Source organism: Triticum dicoccoides, chromosome 3B, assembly GCF_002162155.2.
Source record: "Triticum dicoccoides isolate Atlit2015 ecotype Zavitan chromosome 3B, WEW_v2.0, whole genome shotgun sequence".
Classification (NCBI taxonomy): Eukaryota; Viridiplantae; Streptophyta; class Magnoliopsida; order Poales; family Poaceae; genus Triticum; species Triticum dicoccoides.
In genome coordinates, this window is record NC_041385.1 from 542,808,029 (window position 1) to 542,814,193 (window position 6,165).

The window sequence follows — 6,165 nt, forward strand, 5'->3', positions numbered from 1 at the left end:
GGATGAAGCGGCTCAGACCGACATTACGCGTACGCTTACGCGAGACTGGTTCTACCGATGTGCTTTGCACATAGGTGGTTGGTGAGTGTATGTTTCTCCAACTTTAGTTGAATCGAGTGTGGCTACGCCCGGTCCTTAGTGAAGGTTAAAACAACACACTTGACGAAAAATTGTTGCGGTTTTGATGCGTAGGTAAGAACGGTTCTTGCTAGAAGCCCGTAGCATCCACGTAAAACTTGCAACAACAAAATAGAGGATGTCTAACTTGTTTTTGCAGGGCTTGCTGTGATGTGATATGGTCAAGGCATGATGTGATATAAATTGTTGTATGAGATGATCATGTTTTGTAACAAAGTTATTGGCAACTGGCAGGAGCCATATGGTTGTCGCTTTATTGTATGCAATGCAATCACCATGTAATTATTTTAATTTATCACTAAGCGGTAGCGATAGTCGTAGTAACAGTAGTTGGCGAGACAACAATGATGCTACGATGGAGATCAAGGTGTCGCGCCGGTGACGTTGGAGATCATGACGATGCTTCGATGATGGAGATTATGAGCACAAGATGATGATGGCCATATCATGTCACATATTTTGATTGCATGTGATGTTTATCCTTTATGCATCTTATTTTGCTTAGAACGTCGGTAGCATTATAAGATGGTCCCTTACTAAATTTCAAGGTACAAGTGTTCTCCCTGAGTATGCACCATTGCTATAGCTCGTCGTGCCGAGACACCACGTGATGATCGGGTGTGATAAGCTCTACGTTCACATACAACGAGTGTAAGCCAGTTTTGCACACGTAGAATACTCGGGTTAAACCTTATGAGCCTAGCATATGCAGATATGGCCTCGGAACACTGAGACCGAAAGGTCGAGCGTGAATCGTATAGTAGATATGATCAACATAGTGATGTTCACCATTGAAAACTATTCCATCTCACGTGATGATCGGACATGGTTTAGTTGATTTGGATCACATGATCACTTAGATGATTAGAGGGATGTCTATCTAAGTGGGAGTTCTTAAGTAATATGATTAATTGAACTTTAATTTATCATGAACTTAGTACCTGATAGTATTTTGCATGTCTATGTTGTTGTAGATCAATGGCCCGTGCTACCGTTCATTTGAATTTTAATGCGTTCCTAGAGAAAGCTAAGTTGAAAGATGATGGCAGCAACTACACAGACTGGGTCCGTAACTTGAGGATTATCCTCATTGTTGCACAGAAGAACTACGTCCTGGAAGCACCGTCAGGTGTACCACCCGCGACCGCAACTGCAGACATTGTGAATGTCTGGCAGACGCGTGTTGATGACTACTGGATAGTTCAGTGTGCCATGCTTTACAGCTTAGAACCGGGACTTCAAAAACATTTTGAACGTCATGGAGCATATAAGATGTTCCAGGAGTTGAAGTTCATATTTCAAGCAAATGCCCGGATTGAGAGATATGAAGTCTCCAATAAGTTCTACAACTCTAAAATGGAGGAGAATAGTTTTGCCAGTGAACATATACTCAGAATGTCTGGGTACCACAACCACTTGACTCAACTAAGAGTTAATCTTCTTGATGATAGTGTCATTGACAGAGTTCTTCAATCACTTCAACCAAGCTACGAAAGATTCGTGATGAACTATGATATGCAAGGGATGAACAAGACTATTCACGAGCTCTTCCCAATGCTAAATGTCGCGGAGGTAGAAATCAAAAAGGAGCATCAAGTGTTGATGGTCAATAAGACCACTAGTTTCAAGAAAAAGGGTAAGGGGAAGAAGGGGAACTTCAAGAAGAACGGCAAAAAGGTTGCTGCTCAAGAGAAGAAACCCAAGTCTGGACCTAAGCCTAAAACTAAGTGCTTCTACTGCAAAGGGATTGGTCACTGGAAGCGGAACTTCCCCAAGTATTTGTCGGATAAGAAGGATGGCAAAGTGAAAGGTATATCTGATATACATGTTATTAATGTGTACTTAACTAATGCTCGCAGTAGCGCCTGGGCATTTGATACTAGTTCTGTTGCTCATATTTGCAACTCGAAATAGGGGCGACAGATTAAGCGGAGATTGTCTAAGGACGAGGTGACGATGCGCGTGGGAAATGGTTCCAAAGTCGATGTGATCGCGGTCGACACGCTACCTCTACATCTACCACGGGATTAGTTTTAGACCTGAATAATTGTTATTTGGTGCCAGCATTGAGCATGAACATTATATCTGGATCTTGTTTAATGTGAGATGGTTATTCATTTAAATCAGAGAATAATGGTTGTTCTATTTATATGAGTAATATCTTTTATGGTCATGCACCCCTAGTGAGTGCTCTATTTTTGTTTAATCTCGATAGTAGTGATACACATATTCATAGTGTTGAAGCCAAAAGATATAAGTTTAATAATGATAGATCAACTTATTTTTGGCACTGCCGTTTGGGTCATATCGGTGTAAAGCACATGAAGAAACTCCATGTTGATGGACTTTTGGAATCACTTGATTATGAATCACTTGGTGCTTGCGAACCATGCCTTATGGGCAAGATGACTAAAACTCCGTTCTCCAGAACAATGGAATGAGCTACTGACTTATTGCAAATAATACATACTGATGTATGCGGTCCAATGAGTATTGAGGCTCGTGGTGGGTATCGTTATTTTCTTACCTTCACAGATGATTTGAGCAGATATGGTTATATTTACTTAATGAAGCATAAGTCTAAAACATTTGAAAAGTTCAAAGAATTTCAGAGTGAAGTGGAAAATCATCGTAACAAGAAAATAAAGTTTCTACGATCTGGTCATGGAGGAGAATATTTGAGTTATGAGTTTGGTCTTCATTTGAAACAACATGGGATAGTTTCACAATTGACGCCACTTGGAACACCACAATGAAATTGTGTGTCTGAACGTCATAACCGTACTTTATTGGATATGGTGCGATCTATGATGTCTCTTACTGATTTACCACTGTCGTTTTGGGGTTATGCTTTAGAGACGGCTGCATTCACTTTAAATAGGGCACCATCCAAATCCGTTGAGACGACGCCTTATGAACTATGGTTTGGCAAGGAACCAAAGTTGTTGTTTCTTAAAGTTTGGGGATGCGATGCTTATGTGAAAAAGCTTCAACCTGATAAGCTCGAACCCAAATCAGAGAAGTGCGTCTTCATGGATACCCAAAGGAAACTGTTGGGTACACCTTCTATAACAGATCCGAAGGCAAAATCTTTGTTGCTAAGAATGGATCCTTTCTAGAGAAGGAGTTTCTCTCGAAAGAAGTGAGTGGGAGGAAAGTAGAACTTGATGAGGTAGTTATACCTTCTCCCTTATTGGAAAGTAGTTCATCACAAAAATCAGTTCCCGTGATTCCTACACCAATTAGTGAGGAAGCTAATGATGATGATCATGAAGCTTCAGATCAAGTTACTACCGAACCTAGTAGGTCTTCCAGAGTAAGATCCACACCAGAGTGGTACAGTAATCCTGTTCTGGAAGTCATGTTACTAGACCATGATGAACCTACGAACTATGAGGAAGCGATATCGATGATGAGCCCAGATTCCACGAAATGGCTTGAGGCCATGAAATCTGAGATGGGATCCATGTCTGAGAACAAAGTGTGGACTTTGGTGGACTTGCCCGATGATCGGCAAGCCATAGAAAATAAATGGATCTTGAAGAAGAAGACCGACGCTGACAGTAATGTTACTGTTTACAAATCTCGACTTGTTACAAAAGGTTTTCGACAAGTTCAAGGAGTTGACTACGATGAGACTTTCTCACCCGTAGCGATGCTCAAGTCTGTCCGAATCATGTTAGCAATTGCTGCATTTATGATTGTGAAATTTGGCAAATGGATGTCAAAACTGCATTCCTGAATGGATTTCTGGAAGAAGAGTTGTATATGATGCAACCGGAAGGTTTTGTCGATCCAAAAGGTGCTAACAAAGTGTGCAAGCTCCAGCTATCCATTTATGGACTGGTGCAAGCCTCTCGGAGTTGGAATAAACGCTTTGATAGTGTAACCAAAGCATGTGGTTTTATACATACTTTTGGAGAAGCCTGTATTTACAAGAAAGTGGGTGGGAGCTCTGTAGCATTTCTGATATTATATGTGGATGACATATTGTTGATTGGAAATGATATAGAATTTCTGGATAGCATAAAGGGATACCTGAATAAGAGTTTTTCCATGAAAGACCTCAGTGAAGCTGCTTACATATTGGGCATCAAGATCTATAGAGATAGATCAAGACGCTTAATTGGACTTTCACAAAGCACATACCTTGATAAAGTTTTGAAGGAGTTCAAAATGGATCAGTCAAAGAAAGGGTTCTTGCCTGTGTTACAAGCTGTGAAGTTGAGTCAGACTCAATGCCCGACCACTGCGGAAGATAGAGAGAAAATGAAAGTCATTCCCTATGCTTCAGCCATAGGTTCTATCATGTATGCAATGTTGTGTACCAGACCTGATCTATGTCTTTCTATAAGCATAGCAGGGAGGTACCAAAGTAATCCTAAAGTGGAGCACTGGATAGCGGTTAAGAACATCCTGAAATACCTGAAAAGGACTAAGGATATATTTCTCGTTTATGGAAGTGAAAAATAGCTCGTCGTAAACGATTACGTCGATGCAAGCTTTGACACTGATCTGGATGACTCTAAGTCACAAACCAGATATGTATTTTTATCGAATGGAGGAGTTGTCAGTTGGTGCAGTTCCAAGCAGAGCGTCATGGCAGGATCTACGTGTGAAGCGGAGTACATTGCTCCTTCAGAAGCAACGAATGAAGGAGTTTGGATGAAGGAGTTCATATCCGATCTAGGTGTCATACCTAGTGCATCGGGTCCAATGAAAATCTTTTGTGACAATACTGGTGCAATTGCCTTGGCAAAGGGATCCAGATTTCACAAGAGGACCAAGCACATCAAGAGATGCTTCAATTCCATCGGCAATCAAGTGACGGAAGGGGACATAGAGATTTGCAAGATACACACGGATCTGAATGTTGCAGATCCGTTGACTCGGCCTCTTCCACGAGCAAAACATGATCAGCACCAAAGCTCCATGGGTGTTAGAATCATTACTATGTAATCTAGATTATTGACTCTAGTGCAAGTGGGAGACTGAAGAAAATATGCCCTAGAGGCAACACTAAAGTTATTATTTATTTCCTTAATTCATGATAAATGTTTATTATTCATGCTAAAATTGTATTAACCGGTAGTACATGTGAACACATAAACAAAACATATAGTCCCTAGTATGCCTCTACTTGACTAGCTCATTAATCAAAGATGGTTATGTTTCCTAACCATAGACATGTGTTGTCATTTGATGAATGGGATCACATCATTAGGAGAATGATGTGATGGACATGACCCATCCGTTAGCTTAGCATTATGATCGTGTTAGTTTCATTGCTACTGCTTTCTTCATGACTTATACAAGTTCCTCAGACTATGAGATTATGCAACTCCCGAATACCGGAGGAACACTTTGTGTGCTACCAAACGTCGCAACATAAAAGGGTGATTATAAAGGTGCTCTACATGTGTCTCCGAAGGTGTTTGTTGGGTTGGCATATATAGAGATTAGGATTTGTCACTCTGTGTTTCGGAGAGGTATCTCTGGGCCCTCTCGGTAATACTCATCACTATAAGCCTTGCAAGCATTGTGACTAATGAGTTAGTTGCAGGATGAAGTATTACGTAACAAGTAAAGAGACTTGCCGGTAATGAGATTGAACTAGGTATTGGGATACCGACGATCGAATCTCGGGCAAGTAACATACCGATGACAAAGGGAACAACGTATGTTGTTATGCGGTTTGACCGATAATGATCTTCGTAGAATATGTAGGAACCAATATGAGCATCCAGGTTCCACTATTGGTTATTGACCGGAGATGTGTCTCAGTCATGTCTAAAAAGTTCTCAAACCCGTAGGGTCCGCACGCTTAACGTTTGATGATGATTGGTATTATGAGTTTATGTGATATGATGTACCGAAGATTGTTCGGAGTCCCGGATGTGACCACGGACATGACGAGGAGTCTCTAAATGGTCGAGACATAACGATTAATATATTGGACGGTTATGTTCAGACACCGGAAGTGTTCTGGACAAGTTACGGATAAAAGTGGAGTACCGGGGGTTACCG